The sequence below is a fragment of the Cryptomeria japonica genome, chromosome 1 (assembly GCF_030272615.1).
Source record: "Cryptomeria japonica chromosome 1, Sugi_1.0, whole genome shotgun sequence".
Classification (NCBI taxonomy): Eukaryota; Viridiplantae; Streptophyta; class Pinopsida; order Cupressales; family Cupressaceae; genus Cryptomeria; species Cryptomeria japonica.
Window position 1 is genome coordinate 186,892,111 of NC_081405.1, and position 20,050 is coordinate 186,912,160.

General features: G+C 38.4%; 1 protein-coding gene across 3 annotated transcripts in view; it reads left to right on the plus strand.

Annotated features, from left to right (window-relative positions):
• Positions 1-20,050, plus strand: part of LOC131066147 (uncharacterized) — a 43,334-nt gene that overhangs the window by 22,148 nt on the left and 1,136 nt on the right. The gene's annotated exons all lie outside the window — the stretch shown is intronic.

A 20,050-nucleotide genomic window follows, 5' to 3' on the forward strand; every position in this document is an offset into this window, starting at 1 on the left:
AATTTGGTGTTCATGTTTAAATCTTCTACCGACCGTCTCCTCTAAATGTCCATGTGGATCAAAACTATTCCTCCAAGCAAAAGATGAAAAAGAATACAAGGCTAACTCCTTCTCTGCGTCATCCATGGCTAAGACATTAGGACATACCTCAACTGAATTACCCAAAATAATAGGTACCTGAACTCCGTTCTGATGTCTGTGTCTGAATGCCTTCACATATGCTGCCAACTGCCTTGTTACTTCAAGTAACACAATTCTGTCTGTCGGATACCTCGGCAACATGTATGGAGGTAAAGGACATCCATGCACTCTAATGTAAGTGAATTTGGGAAACTGAATGAACCAAGCACCGTACCTCTTGATGAATTCCTGGGCATCCTGAGATAATCTGTTGTGAATCCCTCCCTGCAACGTCCTTGTGATGTTCATCGTGAAAGTATCATTAACTAACTTGTAGTTTTTCCCTGGCGGATGATGCAAGTAGGCATAGGATTCACAAGCTCTGACCTCGCCGGGTCCTCTTCCAATCATTCCTCTGTGAGGTAGTCCTGCGTACTCAACACTCCTGATCAACGCATAGATGACGTATGAACTCATGTGGAAGGACTTAGTAGCCCTGAGTCTTCTCAACTGTACGTCTAAGCAATGGCTAATTATCCTAGCCCAATGTATTGTACCCTTTCCTTGAACAATCACCCGGATGAAGTAAAACATCCATTTCTCAAAATAGAAGGCATGAGGTGCTCCTGTAACTCTGTTGAGCATAGTAATCAAATCTCTGTACTCCTCCTGGAAATCAATCCGATGCGGTGTGTTCGGTACCTTGCTTAGACGGGGACGACTCTTAAGTAGCCAGTTCTTGTTGATTATGCTTAGGCAAGCATCTGGATCATCATCGTACACTGATCTGGCTCCCTCAATGCTCTTATATATCATGTCCCTGTGCTCTGGAAGATGGAAAGCTTCACTTATAGCTTCCTCTGAAAGGTACGCCAAAGTGTTTCCCTCATTGGACACAATTGTCCTGGACTGTGGATTGTAGTGACGGGCACACTCGATCATCAACTCGTGGCACTGAATAGCTGGAGGAAAACCGGCCGCCTTGATGATGCCACTCTCTATTATTCTCCGGGCGACAGGTGATGGCTTGCCAATGTAAGGAACCTCTCGGAACTTCTTCGTGCTAAAGTTCCCCAAGTTTGTATCTCCAATGTTGCTCCACTTCGACACGATCTTGGTCTCCACTTCTTCGGTCTTCTGATCTTCTTTCATGAGAGCCGAGCGACTGGTGGATGCTCCCGCCTTCGGGGTCGCCATACCTACACAACATTTCATTATAAGAACTAGATTTTGCAATAAATAACGTTGATTAGAGAGATAAAGTTCTTAGGAAACCTCATGATAAGTCTTTAGAGTTATCATTTCCTAAAAAATAGCAACGATTGAGCCAAGAGATTCGAAATTCAAAATTTCAAAATTTAAAATATGACGACGAATGAATAAAGCAATAATAATTAAATCGCCATACCTCGATAGAGAGCTAACTCTAAAATGCAAAAAGGAAAAGATCGCCTAGGGAAAATTGGAGGAATAAAATAGTCTTCAATGTGGTCTCCTCAAAATCGACTTCGCCACCTTTGGATTTCAATGTGATCTTCAAGTATCGCCTTTGGCGTGGTCTTAAATGGATCTCCAAGTTCGCCTTTGACAAGAATCTTCAACCCTTGGTAAATTCGCCCAAACGAAGGTCTTCAAGTTCGCACCACCCTTGATGTATAAAGCGCCACCTTTGGATGAATGAAATTCGCACCACCTTTGTTCTTCAACGTAATTCGCACTCCACACTTGATGATATACTTCGCATCACCTTCGCTTCTCCTCAAGATCGTATGAAGGATAAAAAATAATGATGTGAAAATGAAAATTTCACTCCCCTTATATATAGCGCTCACACCTTTTCATCCCCTAGGCCGACTTGATAAATAAAACCATTTTTTTTTTAAATGATTTGCAATAAAATAACAAGGCCGACTTGCTTAATTGAGCGCTCTAAATTCGATTTTATATTAATTAATTAATTAATTATTAATGCCTTGCGTTTGCAAATTTCGATTTTTTAATAAAGGCAAAAATAATTAATAAAAGATAACGCCATATTAAATGCTAAATAAAAATGGATTTTCAATTTTTTAATCGATTTAGCATTTAAGGAAATTTAAATTTGTTTATTTGGCGCCAAAATTGGAAGACAAAGGGAACGTACCTCATCGCTCTGGTCCCTTGGAGAGGGACAGGAGCGATCCATTATTTTGTCTTGGTTTTTGCATTTTCTACGTCCAACTCCTTCATCTCCACATTGAAAATCGATCATCTTGATAGGTCCTTCGAATTTGATCATCTTGCATGCGTACTTAAATGCCTTTTGAGTGTTCATCGCCCTTGTCCCTTGGAGAGGGACAGGAGCGATCTTCAAATTTCCACGCTCAATATGCATCTTTGAACTTCGATCTTTATTGGGATGTCTTCCAAACGTCGTCCTTCACCTTACCTAACCTCGCCTTGCTTTGACCTCGAAGGAATATGAGGGCTTTTGATAAGATCGCCCTGGTCCTTGTCCAAAGGACAGGAGCGATGGGAGCTTTTCACCTTGATTGGCAATGTTTGGACGTTGAAAACTCTTGCATTTATCTTCAAACGATGCCTTGGACCTTGTTCAACCTCATGAAATCTTGTTCTTACGTAAATCTCGCACAAAATGACCAATGCATCTAACATCGCCCTGGTCCCTTGGAGAGGGACAGGAGCGATCTATGTCCTAGGATGCGAATTTCATCATTGTGACGACCTTTTAATGTTTGTGCTTGCTAAAGACGCCTTGAAATGCCCCTCGCCACCTTGTCTTGACTTGGATCGACCTTGAACTTTGGAGGAACGACCTTGAACTTGCATAGGAAGTATCATCACCATTGTATCGCCCTTGTCCCTTGGAAAGGGACAGGAGCGATCCTCCTTTTGTAGCCTTTATCTCACTTTGCCGGGTTCCAAGTCTATATTCAACGGATTCGTCTTTCTTCACTCCATTCGTTCATGCCTTGACATTGTCTGTAATTTTGCAAGAAAAGCAATTATGGCAAAAATTGCTCTGGTCCCTTGGAGAGGGACAGGAGCGAACTAGGCATTTAGAACCTTTGTGGACGTCCAAAAAATCTTCAATTTGTATTCAATGCGTCCATCTCATGTTTTCCCTTGTTTTTGAACGTAAACTTGCCTTGACATTTGCCTGGATTCTGTCTAATGAAGGAAATCGCTCTGGTCCCTGGGAGAGGGATGAGAGCTACAAGGTACCTCGCCCTGGTCCCTTGGAGAGGGACAGGAGCAATTTTAGCATTCTGGGTCGTTCTCCTTCATTTTTGCATCTTAAATTATATTCATTTGGCAAAGCATCCTCCTTTGGACTCTTTCAAATCATCACGTCATCAAAATCTTGCAAGGGCAAGGCGAAATTTGATTTGTAGCTCCGGTCCTTCACTGAGGGACAGGAGCGATTTTCCTCTTGGAGGCATTTCTGTGCTCATGAAAATCTTCAATTTATATTCAATGGAAAGATATCGCCGTTCTCCATCACTTCCAACTTGAAATTTGTCTGGACTCTGCAGGGATGATGAGATATTTGAAAATGAGCTCCCGTCCTTCACTGAGGGACAGGAGCGATTTTGCTCCTACAGGCCAAAATAACATGATTTTTCACATTTTAACACTTCACGAGGCGAAAACAAATCAATTCCAATGCCCAGGATCAAAATCAAAAAAAGTCAAAATTTGGTCAAAATATTCAATCGGACAAAAATTCACATTTCACTTTCAACACTTAGACAAATTTAAGCTCTGCATTAACATTCCTATTGAAAATTAGACCATTTTGGCGAATTCATTGCATTCAAAATTTGCATCCTAGAAAAGGAAGCTCAAAAGCTCTCAAAAACGACTGGATTTTGGCTTAAAAAGACAAAATTTAAAACCCTAAGGCTTGACCCCTAAATCCAGACGACTAACTGACTAACAAAATCCTAAAAACGAAAGCGAAAACGAACGAAAAACAAGCAAAAAGAGGGGGTCCCCATTTGCGATGGGGCGATGTGTGAAATGGTCACAACAGGACTCCCTTAGGTTGTGGATTTTGAGGAGGTGTGGATTTTTCAGGAGTCATGGATTTTCAAGACTCATGGATAAACATGTTGATTGCCACCTCAATTTGATTGCTTCATTGTTTGCTCAAGTTGATTGCCGTAATGCCTTTGCTTGCACACTTAGAGGATTTGATGATGGATTCACCTTTCGTTGCCTTCACTTAGCATCATCTTCAAGGCTGCCAAGGTCATGGATTTTGGTGAGTCGAGGACAACTCACTTCGACTTCTTCACTCATTGATTTCACCAATTGTAAAGTAACTTCTTCATAGGGTTAAACTTGGTATTTTCTTTCTTCTTCATCACTACTTAGACCTTGAATCAAATCATTAAGCACACAATCTCAGTTGATCATCACTTCTTGATTGTGGATTTGGAGGGCAAACATTGCATTTCGCCACCTTCACCCATCTTGACCCAGTGAACATCCAAGTCGTGGATTTTGGCATGTTAAGGATAAAAGTCACTGCTTCACTTTATAGTCGTGGATTTTGGGCACTCATGGAATCACTACTGCATTTGGGCTTCATCCTTTCTTGAGGTTGACTCTGTCATTGTGAGGGTTTCATCCTTAAATTTCCTCTTGGAAATCCAAGGAAAACTAACTTGTATTCTTTCGTATTTTCCTCAACTTCATCCACCTAAACTTGATTAATTCTTGCTTCTACATTCTAACCTAAGGGTGCTCGCTTGTTCGTTTGACTGTTCATCACACCCAAGACTCATACCTTGACCTGACTTGAAGGTTGCACTGTGAAGCATCATTTGACAAATATCTTGGCACTCACCTATTACCTAAGCACTTAGAGCTGCAAAGACTCCAAATCAATCCAAAGCGAGACCTGTCTGTTGCTAGACTGCCTCACTTGATCACATCCTAACAACAAGGCATTGCATCCCTTCAAAAGCAAGAGGTTAAAAACATAAAAATTATTGCCAAGCTAGGCAACTAAGCTGAAACAACTACTCTACCAAGCAAAAAGTGGGGGTCCCCATTTGCAATGGGGCGATGTGTGAAAACGTCACAACACTACCTTCTTGAGATAAAATGTTTTATTTTAAATTTTTTTCCCATTTCTAATTAGCCATATACTCCATGAGGTGAAGTAGTGTTTAGCTTGAGTTTTTTTTTTTTTTTAATAAGGGCAAGCGCTTTTGACTGGAGCTATGAACTAGTGAGATCACATGGGAGGACCTCATGTCCATGTTGTGAGCCAAGACATCCTCGATGAAGCACCTGTACGGATTGAGAGTGCCAACCGTCATTTCCATTGGCTAATGAACAGAGACAAACCATCAATTGAGCCACTGACAGTGAGAGCCTAGCATGGTACGTGCTACTAGATTGGTTTGTTGGCAATAGTGGGGCGGAGCAGATGTTTTTCCGGGATGGGGGACCTATAGACAGTCACAGTCAACAGCGGTTGGGATAAACCTCCACCCCACCGTACTGCCCATCTTGGACGGCACGGTGTGAGGCTTGGGGGTTTTAACCCCGAGACCTCCACCCGAAGGTGCGCAACCTACAACCGCTGCGATACGGGGACAACTAGTGTTTAGCTTGAGTTGATCATTGACTGTGCTGTAATTTGTTTTTGGTTTTTATCTCCAGAGCCCATGGTAAATGCATAGAAGATGGTTGGAAATTTTCCCTTTAGCATTGTAGAATAGAATCTACAAGGGGTTTCCCTAAAATTTTCCAAAGTTTTGTTGAATTATGTTATTGGCGTGATGGTTTGGCATGGAATGGTAGATTTTCATTTGAATTATTAGCATTCCAGATTTCACAGCCATTCTCTTCCACTTGGCTTCAATAGTTTCCCTCTTAACTTTATAACCCAGGTGAATTTTATAAGGAGCTGATGACCACTATACTATGTGGTAAACAAATATTTCTTACTGCTGCAAAGGTTAAAAAGGTTAAAGGTTAAATTGTCTTGGGTGGGATTTCCTTTATCAGGCTAAATTTCCATAGGTTTCATGCCAGCAGCTAAGTCTGCAACTCTCCTTGGAATTATATGGAAAGAGTTGGGTTCAAGTTCTTATGACTTTATTCTTTTTGAATTGAGAGTTACCATGCAGGAATTTGGCCAAGTGTTTGGTGATTTGCTATTGTTTAACTGGCAACTCAAAATTTTTACACATCAAAGGTTTATCGGATGGAACACTCATCTGTATGTTTGTGCTTTAGCTTTTGAATTTTAGTCCTCAAAAACTGCCCTCCAGAGAAATTGTTACAATACTTACCAATGAGGCATTTCTAATGCAAGAGCTCTAAGATTACCATGCTCCAAGAACAATCCTTAAAGAGTGAAATGATCTGAAATCCATGCTGAGTTTCCTTGGTTTTCATGTTTTCTCAAGGCCTTAAAGATGTATGTTTTATCTTTTCCTAGATTCCTAGACCTACCTAATGGAATTATCAAATGTATTTCTCCAAGATATTTGAATCACCACTTGGTGCTGCTACAATGGAATAAATGCTTTGTGGTAAGCTATGTTATTGGGGATGCTTGGAACTCGCTTTGCACCATATCGGGTGCGTCTAGGTATGGGTTCGCCCCGGGGTATGCTTGGGTGCACCTGGGCATACGCAAGCGTACCCCTGGGTACTCAAAGGGGTTGATCCCAAAAAGTAACAAAGAAGACATTTTAAAACTCTTTTTTGCATCCAAAAACCCCAAAACACCCCTAAAAGCATCATTTCGCCCAATACAAAGATCATTTTTCTCTCTTCACTCTCTCTTTTATCATTTTGGCATTTTGAAGGGCAGCTGATGTGTATTGTATGGCATATGGCATAATATTAAAATTCTGAACTATCTATTGGTATTTAATATTTATCTTTGTCACTACCATTTTGGCATTTGGCATTGATCAATGATGAAGTATCATACTATCAAATGTATTTAGTTTTACAATTCTTCTGTATATTTCTTTAAATTTCCAATTGTTTGGTGCACACACACACACACACACACACCATACCCAAGGAAAAACAATTTGCTATCCCATACATGTATCCGTTCCTGTACCAGTACCAGCAACTTAGGTGGTAAAGTGTTGCCTATCTGCCATGATCAAATGCTGATTGATTCAGGTAATCCCTTTGCCATAAAAACTAAAGCTGAGACTAAGGGTGCAGCCCTTTCTTAATCCCCTTATGTGCCCAAAGAAGGTAGAAGATTCTGTTTTATCAAGAATTGAACAAGGAACTGAGCTCATGCAGTCCTTTTCTGATTTAATCCTATCTGCATTAAAATTGAGCTATGTTGTAGGTTACACTGTACCCAATATCTGTACCTTGCCCTAACGGGTCCAAGTCTAGCTTTGGGTTTTATAAACCTGCATAAACAATAATAGAAATACTCCAAGATAATATCCAATATTTTTAGAAATGAAATAAACCCTTGAGGGAGGGCAACACCATATAATGCTCCTTATTGGAAGAAGTCATTCAACTCAATATCTCCATATTGAGATCACAACATATACAATGTATGCCACTTCTGTTGTACCTAATCCACACAATATACTACTACTTCCTCACATGTGGGATAAATACTTTTATTCTAATTAGCTAGTGGGATGACTTGCAAAATATACACACCCATTATAACAACTTATGTGATGTGTGCTACATGTCAGCATATCCATCAACCAGTACACAATAATATCATACCCCTAGGTACCTAACATTCCATATTCCTTGACATGCCTCGTCTTCAAAACATTAGAAGAAACTAAATAGTAAAATTGTTGCAAGTCATCACAAATATGACACATGCCCTAATTTAACACTAAATTTGTTAAAAATTAGAATAGCAGGGTCAAATTTACATCATCATATCTTCCTCGATACTAAAAAATCTTTCTTGTGGTCACCTTTTAAAAAGTTCACAAAATTCATTTTTCAACGACTCAAAGATTGCTTTAATTTGAGACTTGTGTGAGCTGCCTGACCTTTTGCAATATAGGTGGCTTGTCTGGAAAAAATCAGTAAAAGTTTTCTCCTGCTTTGTTCAAATTGAAGCTTTGATACCAAACAAATAGTAATAGAAATACTTCAAATAATTTCCAATATATTTAGAAATAAAACAAATCCTTGAGTACCATGCTATGCTCCTTATTGGAAGAGACCGCTCCACACTATCTTCATATTGAGAGTCCAACATATTCAATGCTATTCAATTGTTCTCTCTTGCTTAATCCTCACAATTATAGCACTCAACGACCTCTTACTACCTCTAACTACCTCTAACTACCTACAACTGCCACTTCCTGCCACGTGAGATAAATCAATCAAACAATAGATCAATTAAGAGACTAACATGGAAAAGAAAACTTCCCCCAAAACTCTCAATCAAGAGACCCCCTAGCAAAATATGATCATGGGACTTTAGACCTAGCACATGTACAATCACCACTTGCTAAGTGTGTAACAGTAGACTTGATCTTAGTGAAATACAATTGCCAAAGTAGTCCAAATATTGAAATTACAATTTTGGAGTAGAAAAGGAGAAAATCAACATCACCACTGAGAGGTATGCATAAAATTATGTGCTATAATAAAAAGAAGCTTGAAAAAGGAGGTGTATGAGCCCAACCAGAGCCTCAAAAGTTACCAAAATGAGAACGACCAAACAATAGTTTTGAGAAACTGCAATTTCTAAAATTGGACATCAAAATCACAAATGAATTGCATCACAATGAATTCTTGAAAAATTAGTCCAGATCAAAAAAGTTGTACTAAATTCCAATCTCGAATGCTTGAGAATGAGTCTCACAAAGTTTCTGTGCCAAAATCAAAATGCAAATGGAGAGTGGGTCAAGTTGGAGGGAAGGAGTGCTTATATCAGCACAACACTAGCACACTGAAAACCACCCTTTGACAACTTATGAAAACACTTTGCTTGAAAATCGCTTTCAACAAAGAATTTGGAATTTCTCAAGAACCTTGTGTAGATCCCAAAACCACCCTTCACTTGTCTTATAACCACCTTTGGAGGACAAAACCGCTAATTTTAAGTTTATGACTATATAGGGACTTAACAAGTTTGCATACCTTCTCTTTTTTACTAGGTGCAATGTATCCTTTTGGTTGGGTCATATAGATCTCCACCATTGAGAAATGCACTTTTTACATCCATTTGATACAATTTCCATCCAAATTTGTGCAGCTAAAGCAAAAAATCATTCTGATGGTTTTAATTTTTGTTTGATTATTGTCATTGATGTCAAATGACAGCAGACCAATGGCAAAAATCAAAGGACAGCAGACCAAAGGCAAAGATGAAATTGATTAAAATAAATCAAATCTATGTTGGCCGATCCCCCATATGGAATCAAAGACATTTTAGTTGCTGACCGACCTGTACCTTTGTGGCATGCAATATTTAAGTTTAAAATTGCTTTTAAATAAATAAAATTACAAGGGCCAACCCTTGGTGTTTAGCACCTCCTTTTGGGGAATTAATATTTAAGTTATATTTTCTTAAAGAGGGCCAACCCTCTCAAGTGATGTGGCCAAATTAAAGGAGAAATATAGGGGCCCACCCCTATTGGAGCACCCAAATTAAAAGGGAAAAGGTGCATTTAAATTAAGGGGTTGCAATTAAATTAAGATAAAGTATATTTTTCTGCCTTGGCCGACCTGTTTTGGAGGGTTGCATCCATTGCTAAAGGGGTGCATTTGCATGTATAAAAAGGGGATATTTTGGGGTTTATTTGAACAAGCATTTATCAAACATTATTCCCATTTTAGAGCAGACCTAGAGCAGACCTTAGAGCAGATCTAAGGTGCATGTATGAGCAGACCTTATGGTGAATTATTGCAGTTTTATGAGAAGATCTAAGGTGCATGTATGAGCAGATTTTAAGGTGAATTATTGCAGACCTATGAGCGAAAAATATTGAAGATTATAAGAAGATTTAATGAAGCCTTTTTTTAGAGCAGATTTGTGGAGGAGATTCTGATTCAAGAAGGTTGTCAATTAATCCTCACATTATTCTTTTGGAGGTTGGTGTCTCGTGTTCAAGGAGATTGGTGTCTCTTGCTGAGTTGGTACTCAGCTGTGGGGATTGGTGTTTCCCATGAGTTGGTTCTTGTAAATCATCCAAAGGGGATTGGTGTCTCCCATGAATTGGTTCTTGTAAATCATCCAAAGGGGATTGGTGTCTACTGTGGGTTGGTGCCTACAAAGATTGTAAGAAGTTTCTAATATAAGCAATATTTTGTCGTGGTTTTCTCCCGTAGGAGTTTCCACGTAAATTGTTTGTGCTTCTTGTTTCCTAATTCCTAGATCTTGCATTTGTGTTACTGCTGTGGATGATTAAGTTTTGAAGCATTGCTATTGCAATTAATTAAGTTTTGAAAAGTAAAAGTTTTTTGTTGTATTGATTCACCCTCCCTCTAGGTATAATCGAGTGCTCTTTAGTTTCCTCAGCCAATTCCTTCTTTCTGGGCATAACCCTTGGTTACAAGTCTAGCCTTATATTTATCTATACTACCATCTGCCTTATACTTAGTTTTGAATCTCCATTTACATCCAATGGGTTTCTTACCTAGTGGTAGATCAACAAGCTCCCAAGTCTTTTTTTTCATTAGGGATTGATACTTTGCATCCATAACTTCTTCCCAAGGCTCTGATTCTAGTGCTTCTTGAACATTAGATGGTTCAAAATTATCAACAACTGAACTCATTAGTGCTAGATTTACCTCATTGCGAGCCATGCTACGAGTCCTTAGACTTGAAGTTGAAGCGTTTAGGACTCTATCTAACTTTGCATCACGAATGGTACTAGTATACCACATAGGCATAGGTCTTGTGACATTTGTGGGTGTTGAATTATATTAACTATCAACATTCCCATCCAAGTTGAAAATAGGAGCACTATTTGGAGTAGGTGATGAAGTGGGAGAAGTTAACTCACTCTTCTCATAAAAAATGACATCTTGTCTAATGTATATCTTTTTTGTGGTAGGATTCATGAAACAATAACCCTTAGGCTCATTACTATAACCAAGAAGAATACCTTTCATAGATTTTTCATCAAGTTTCTTTCTTTCTTGTTTAGGAATGTGCATGTATGCTGTGCAACCAAATACAACGAAGATGAGAGATAAATGGCTCTACCAGTGTGATGCCATCAAGTCCTTTTGTTGGTGCACGATTTAAAAGATAAACCATTGTATGCACAACCTCAGACCAATATGCATGTCCTAAGTGAGAATCCTTCAACATGTTATGTACCATCTCCATGATGATGCAATTTCATCATTCAATAACTCCATTTTGTCGAGCTGTGTAAGCTATAGTTAGTTGACATCGAGTTCCATTTTCCTTAAAGTAGGTGGAGAATTCTATGCTAGTGAGGACATGAATATGATGAGTTGTATCTTTCTCCACATGAGTCTAAAACTCGTTGAAGTAGGATAAAGCTTCATCTTTACTTTGCAAGCAATAGACCAACATTTTCCTTGTGTGATCATCAACAAAAAGATGAAAGTACCTGAATCCATTGTGACTAGGTTCCATGGGCCCACACAGATTGATATGCACCATTGGCAAAGGTTGGCTTGCATGATACTCACTAGGATAAGGGTCCACAATGTTATTTTCCAACAATGCAACCAAAACAAATAGCACCTGACTTTTCAAGTGAGGGAAGCCCTTTGACCATGCTTTTCTTACTAATGTAAGTAAATAAGTAGTGCTTAAATGACCAAATTGGTTATGCCATAAGATAGCTAGATCACTATCCTTAGTCACCAAAGCTTGATTATTGGCAGGTGTGATAAGCTTAAACATTTTACCAATTTTAGTAGCACTCGTAACATTCTTTGCACTTTTAGATTTGTCTCATATGAGACGTACCTTTTTATCTCGAGTTTTATCAAATTCAATCCTTAGGTTGTGGTCAAGATATTGATTAAACATATAGGAGATTTTTGGTTAGTCTTGGCACATGTAATATCCCCTCTTTGGGATGATCCTTAATCTTGCCCTAAAATCACAAGTTTAGTTAAAACAAGAGACGTCATATAGTTAGAATTATAACTTTATCAATTAAAAGGTTTCTAGCATTTTAAATCCTAGCTTAGGTCCTACAATCATGTTAGTCAACATTTAAAAATTAAAAATGTAATTTGTAATATTAATTACTACCATGAGGGTTAGGGATCATTAATATATAAGCAATTGCATTAAATATTATTTATAATCATTTGAATAAGTATCATCATGCATTGGGATTTAATTCCAAGAATCAACCATAGTAAGAGTTAGTGAAGAAGCACGATTGAGTGCCTGGAACCATTCACCACATCTAAGCCCAAGGGCATAGAGCATCCCACTAAGACAATTCAACCCCTTGGCCCACAAGTGGGTAGGACCCCTAGTCCATCCGAGCTTGGGGTGGGTTACTTAGAAGGGGAACCCTTATTGGCTTTCTCAAACATGTCTCCTTAACCATACATGATTGTTTTTCTCACTTCCCACAATCAACCATTGGGGGAAATAGGAAAGGTCAATACAAAAGGGCGCTTGGAACCATTTGCCAGAACTAAGCCCAAGAGCACAGAGCGTTTCACCAAGACAACTTGACCTCTTGGCTGACAAGTGGCAGAACCTCCTTGTCCATCCACCTTGGGGTGGGCTACTTAGAGGGGGAGCCTGTATTGGCTCAACCCAAATGCATTTCCTTCCTAACCCACATGTGATTGTTTGTGGGAGAATAAGTGATTTAATATATAGGTTAGGAATCTATTTTGAATAGCATTTCCTATTACTGGCTATATCCAAAATATATGAGAGATTATATATTAAATATTGTTCCACGGCCGTCGGGGACGAGGAGATGGGGGGACGGGCTTCGGGGATGGGGGGACAAAGGGAAATAAATAAAATATACTATCATTACAATGCATACCAAAATACTTGTAGAGAAAATTATTTGCAGATTTATTTGATGAATGCTGACTGCTGTTCTTATTTGTTGAGTGCAGATTAGATAACGATTTCTGATCTTCCTGATTTGATGCCTGTCCCACCTGCTCAAATAATATTAGGAGAATGCTTATAATCTGCTGTATTAACATATTTATATGTTTGGTGTAATAGACCTGCTTTAATTTGTAAGATCTTCCTTCTGCTTTTAGTTGATCTGATCTGATTCAATTCCTGCCTGGATGCCCTTCCTTGGGGAATTTGTTCTTCTTTCATATCTTTCGTTTGGGGCAGGGACATATCTCTTCACACATACCTTTCTCTTGGCAAGATTTGTTTCTTTTCAAATTGAGTGCTTGACTTAACAAGTCTTAGGTCTTATTATTTAATGGTGCGATTTGTATGAATTTATGTCTAACCTGGTCTGGCCAAACAAATAAACCCAGTCGGCCTCTATAGATGAATGGGAGCTATGTAAAGGTGACTGTTGATATCTTATCTATTTGGCCCTTATTCAAATAACAATTATTACTTTATTTTTTCCTTATCTCTGCTTGGCCAAATACAGTTCCCTTTACTTGAGGTCGACCCATTTCCTTTGCAGTTATATTTTATTTTTATTTGGTTATCCTTTTCCCTTTGCTTCAAGTTGGCCTTGTTCACCTGAGTTTTGTGGCTGTTTCCCTATTTAATTTGTTGCAATTCCTTTTATTGGCAGGGACATGATAGCACATAGAAAACTTCAGCGAGTCTACAATGATGTATGCCAAACTACAAGGAGATGTCACCAATACCTTGAATATCATAGGTGGTATCAGCTCCAAAGATGCTTTACCATGATTGGGTTTCAATGTAAGAAACCACTCTCATCCAGTCAATGTGCTTGGTAGCACCTGCATTCACATACCAAATGGAATTTGACTGTGAATTATTTTTTGAGGTGTGGGCTGGAAATACATATTCCAATTCTAGAGACCCTTTTTCTTCAGCAAAATTGCCATGTTCTTTTTCTTTGTTCTTCTGCTCTCATTGTGTATTGCCACTTTGAAATGGCTTCTTTGAATGTGATTTGTTGGATGATCCTTTGGTCAAGGAATTGTACCAACAATTTTTCACATCATGTTCAATTTTGTCACAATTTGAACATTTCTTCTGAGATCTGGATGAATTACCAGATTTGGGAGGCCCACCAAATTGCTTCTTAGGTTCACATTCGTGGTGAGTTGTCATGGCATGATTGTCCTCACCATGATCCTAGCTTAGAGACTCTTCTTTTTGAAGTAATTCAACCTACTTCTCAAAATTGGGTGTCTATTATGTGATATTCAATGTTGTCACAAACACTTTGTATTCTAAGGTAGTGCCCAGAGAACAATAGGTACTTGTTGATGTGTTTTTATGCACATGCGAACACAGAATAAAATACCAAGGTATCTTATCCTCTCTTGAATAAAGTCTCTCAAATGCTATGCTTTGCGATCAAATGAGACAAATCCAAGGTTACGAAATGTCAGGTTTTGACTTGTGGATAAGCTCAATGGTTGATGTGATAATGTTGGAATCACAAGGGGACTCACGTTATACATGAATGCTCGAGTACTACTGGAACTTGATCATCTGATATTGCAATCTTGCAATGCTTTCTTTCCTAAACTAACTTGAATTGAAAAAAGGACAAAAGGGAAAGGGTTTAGGAATTCTATCCTAAAGCCTAGAATGCAAGAAAAGAGTGAATGATTCAATGGAATCCGACTGGGCAAGGTCTCACCATCAAATTGAACAATTTGGCACTAGCTCAATGCAATCATCTAAGATATATTTCAAAGATATTCAGATCTTTACCATCAAACATTGATATCATTCAAGTTAATGCATTACAATGGACGTATATCAATTGAAGTTAAGTTCATCAAATTCCAGTTGACCACGCAAGGCGCACTTACAATTAGCAAGAGGCTAGTAGTATGGATTAAATGGATTCCACACAAATGCATTCAACAAATTCCTTCATTCAATCTGAAATGCTTGAAAGTAAATTCTAATCTAATTTGGAGGAAGTGAGAACCACAAATGCATGCAACACTTAAACAAAAATCACCATCAATGGAATGATGACTTGTATTCAAATCTGCAGCATATAACCAACAATTCTTAAAAATCTCTCGCTTACAAATGAGAGGCAATGGGGTTTATATAGAGCCTCAAAAGAAATGAATGGCCAAGATTCATTCAAAATCAAGGGCCAAGATCGAAAGATAGAAACCCTAGTTAGGGTTTGTTACAACTTACAACCACCATTACATTGGCCAATGAGAGATGAGGGTAAGTAAGATAAATAATATTTGATGTAGTGCCATGTGTCACTTATTCCCTCCTTGAATGAACATTGACGTGGTACCCTCTGATTGAACGAATGGTGACTAGGATGCCACCTTAGCTTGTCTTGTAGACTTGATCATCTATCCTTGAACATTCTTCATGATGTTTAGAATTCCTTGTGATACTTTGCATTTTATCCTTATGTTAGGGGATTCCATGAAATCTTCCCTCTTTATGTTTGGAAAATTTTCCCAATCTTGGAATCTTGAAATATTTCCTTCCTTGGTGCTCTTTGATACTGAAATTCCTTGATGTAGTTCCTGATTTCTTGATGTGAAATCCCTTGTGCTCATGCCTTGAACTTGCTTTCCTTCATTTGTTCAACATCAAGGTGAAGTCTTCTTCATGATCGATCTAGTCCTCATCTTTGCCTCTGGAAATCTTTGTCCTGAAATCCTCTTTCAATCTTAGAAGTGTTGATCTTTCTCATCCGCCTTGTTTGAGTTTCCTTGCAATATGCATCCTCCTTCATCTCAAGCCTTGATCACCATGCTTCCCTTCCTTGTAGTGAACTTGCAAAACTAACATTGAATCAAACACCAATGTGAAAAACTCTATTTCGACCTTGGTGGGAAATCCATCTGCATACGGACGGATCAGTTCTCAAAACCTTCGCATTATCCTTTTCCATTCCTTCACTTGGTAGGAATTTGATGCCTATTTGGACAACTTTGTTAGTGACCTTCATTCGAATTGATTTGTCTCTGTCCTCAAGTGGAAATCGGAACCCATCAAGACTCATTGTCCTTGAAATCTTGTGTTGATTTGATCACCATTCGATGGAGTGGAAATCCAAATTCCATAGGGACTCTATTCCCAACATTTGTCCCAACTTGTGATAGGTAATCTGAACAATCAATTTAACTTAGGTTGTAATTAGAAAACTGTAACACCAATTCTAGAAAAAGAAAATGTGAAGGTCTGGATTGAAATTTGGAAAATTCTCCTCAAGAAACCCTGATTTTCAGACTTAGGATAAGTCTGATTGCAAAAAACAAGTCTGAGGACACCCCTGTAAACTCAGAAAATCAAGTATTTGAAGCCCAAAATTGTATAACTAGGTCTGGAAATATCATTTGGAGGTCTGAAAACACTCAGAAAGTGACTGATTTTTGATATCAAAGTTGTATTAAAAGTTTGATTTCTTGAGGACCGAGTCTGAATACACCCTCCAATGCCTGAAAATACTTAGAAAATGGTGTATTGAAGTCTGATTTTCTGATTCTAAAGTCTGAATACACCCTCTGACAGCCTGAAAATGGCTCCAAAAAGTCTGAAGACCCTCCGAAAATGATCAAAATCAGTGGCTGGAAGTGGTCACAGCCATGTCACATGCTTGCATTTGAATTAGTTTGCCCCTTAAAACTCAAAAATGGTCACATCTGGGCACAACTATGTGGCTGGAAATGAAGTTTCAGTCTAAAGACAACCTCGTATACTCAGTAAAATGTCAAGAATGGGGTCTGAAAGTATACCACAAGCCTGAAAATACTTGGAAAGAAGTATAGATAAGTTTGATTTTCAAATTTCAAAGTCTGAATACACCTTCAAGTCAACAATGGCTGCCCAAAAGTCTGAAGACAACCTCTCTAAGGTCAAAATGGCCAAATCTAGGCACAAGTAAAAGGCTGGTAATAAAAATTGAAGTCTGAAGACAAGTCTGAAAATGGAGTTTCAGACTTGAATTAACAATGAAAGCTTCACCAAATGTCTCCAAAACTCGCCAAAATGAGTGCACAAGTGAAATCGCCCAAGTGTGGAGGAGCTGGAAATGGAAGTTAGTCCGAGGATAGCCTGCAACAATGGAGTTTCAAACTTATAGAAGCAATGGTGAACCTCAGAAAATGCTCCAAAATGACCCTTCAATCAAATCGCCTAAGTGTGGAATGGTTGGTAAGTTGAAAATGAAGTTTGAAAATGGAGTTTCCAGCCAACCATGAATGAGGTCAAAGCAACTTCCAGCAATGGCACCCAGCTCTGATTTCAATAGAATGACAGCCCCTTAGCAACCATGGAGCTCAAGACAATCACAAAAGTCACCCAAAATGAAGGGCAATCTGCCCTAAAAACAAAAGTCACCCAAATTGCATGAGCTACAACTTCCAGGCTTCATACAGTAACAGAACCGTGAATTTAATCCACTTAGATGGTTCACTGCATGTGGGCACATCTATTTGGCTTGTCAATTTTGTTCATTGCAGCAATCTAGGTGACTGAAAAGAAGCTAGCAATATGGAACAAGAAGAAAGTTCACATGAAGACAAGTCTTCAATTTGGCAAAGATGAAGCTTGTCGCAAAGGAGAATGCTTTCATGTTCTCAGCAAAGGAATCAACAAAGAAAGACCAACCCTTCATAAGGCTGTAGGGTTTCACTCGTGGAAATCACAAATTCTGCTTTTCTTAATTCACAGCTTCCTCAAATCTGGATTAAAGCAACCCAAGATACTCCCTGCAGTGAAGTGATGCAAGGGGTGAGTTGAAGATATGAAGGCTGTGATCTGCGTCCTTATGCCATAATGTTGGTTGATCCGGACATCAAGGCTTCAAGTCAGGTCGATTGTGAGGGCGGCACAAAGCCTTCATCAAACGGGAAGTTCACCATACATGTCACAGGGCCACTCCAGGATGACGAGCTAAGGTCAAGATTGCAGACTCTCCGAGGGAAAAAAATGCAGTTCCAAATAGACAGATCCATTTGCCAAACAGATTAAGCATTGATGTCTAGTGAATGGGCTCTTCACTTGCCTCAGATTAGGATAAATATAATCTAATCTATGGTGTTTAAATCAAACTGGATTTGTAGACCATATCGAGAAAAAGCAACACCAATATTCTCTCTTCATCACTAAAAAGTAGGCACAAAAACAATTACACTCTGATACTATATTACAATTTGCAATGCAATTGAATACCTTCAATAGCATCATAGGTTTGATTTATACATGAAAGGAATGAATAACCGTGTATTCATGGGTTCAACAAATAGCCTAAATTATCTAACAAATAATAACAAACCAAACAAACAAATAACAAAACAAATCCACTACGGGTAATGATGGAATATACCAACAATCATCCACAGTGACAAGAGCTTTCTTGATGAAGTATCGTCATGAACTCATGCTAGAAAGCCTCCAAACTTGGTATGGTGGCTGCAATTAGCCAAGAAAAGGTATCCATGTATCTAGGTACACAACTATTTCCATATATATTTTTATTATTGCATATGGAGTAAAAGTTTTTGACAAGAAGTTTATTCATGAACAAAATGTATAATTGATCAGCATAACAGAAATATAACAAAAGGAAAGTTTCTTTTGGACTATATTTAGGGTATTGTAACAAAATGTATATACAGAACCAAGTTCAAAGCCAGTGGCAGTATTGATAAGCCGGTAAGAAGATTAGTTGCTGAAGGATTTGGACAACATGGAATAGACTCTGGACAAATTGCACTGATAAAAAATGGTAAATATTTGAATGATCTCAGTACTTGGAGTTTGGATTGGGAGGAACATTCATTAGATGCATGTCACGGGGTGCAGAAGTTCATCAATATTTAAGAGCCTCAAGGTTTTGTAGAAAAAGTTCAACATGTTTTCGAAATTGATTATAGAATGTTACAGGTTGGAGGAGGCTGGTAAAGCCTGCTATGTGCATTTTCTCATCATATGTTCCACACAATGGCTGTATGATCCTAATTTGCTTGTGTAAATGGATGGTACTAGTTTGGTTTATTTGCTTGTTTATGTTGACAAGCTTATCATCACTGGTATTATCTAATTGATTGTATGAAGAAACAACTAAGTGTGCTTTTTGTATCATTGCACTTTTATCATTGCAGTATCATCTTTTCGATTGAAGGTTGGAAAAAATACAAATTTATTTTTATGTCACAAAAAAGTATTAAATTGAATTACAAATAAAGGTTGTGGAAATGGGTCTAATTGGCAAGTAGTGAAGAGTATAATCGAATGAAACTTCTAGTATACAAGCAGGTGTAAACTTCATTTATTTGATCACAATTAAGCCGATCTTGGCATATGACTTTAGCAAGAGCTGACTATGGAGTAGCAGTAAAACAGATAATAAGATGTATAGAGAACATTGAGTTTGGTTTGCGCCAATGATTTCAGCTTGTTTAGTTAACACAGATTCAGATTGACTTCAGCCCTTGATTGGGGATAATGCATTGTATATGTAAGAACCAAGAAGTAATCTATTATTATTTTTCCAACAATAACTGTAGACAAGTCAGTGCAACATACAAGGCATTTCAGATTCATAGGGTTCTTGAAGCTTCATTGTCACAGATGGCCGGTCAATTTTAGTTGTTGGAGTCATAGCTCTCCAGTTGTGTCCTCCCCAACATATTATTGCATTGTGGCATCTTATGCCAATTCCCAACTTCATATTAGTTGAACCCGGGGCTTTCCTCAGCATATCGTCCAACATTATGCACTATTCTAGGTTCCCCCACCACAGCATCAGTTTATTCTTCTCGTCTGGCGGTATGGATCCTGGATGCATTGACT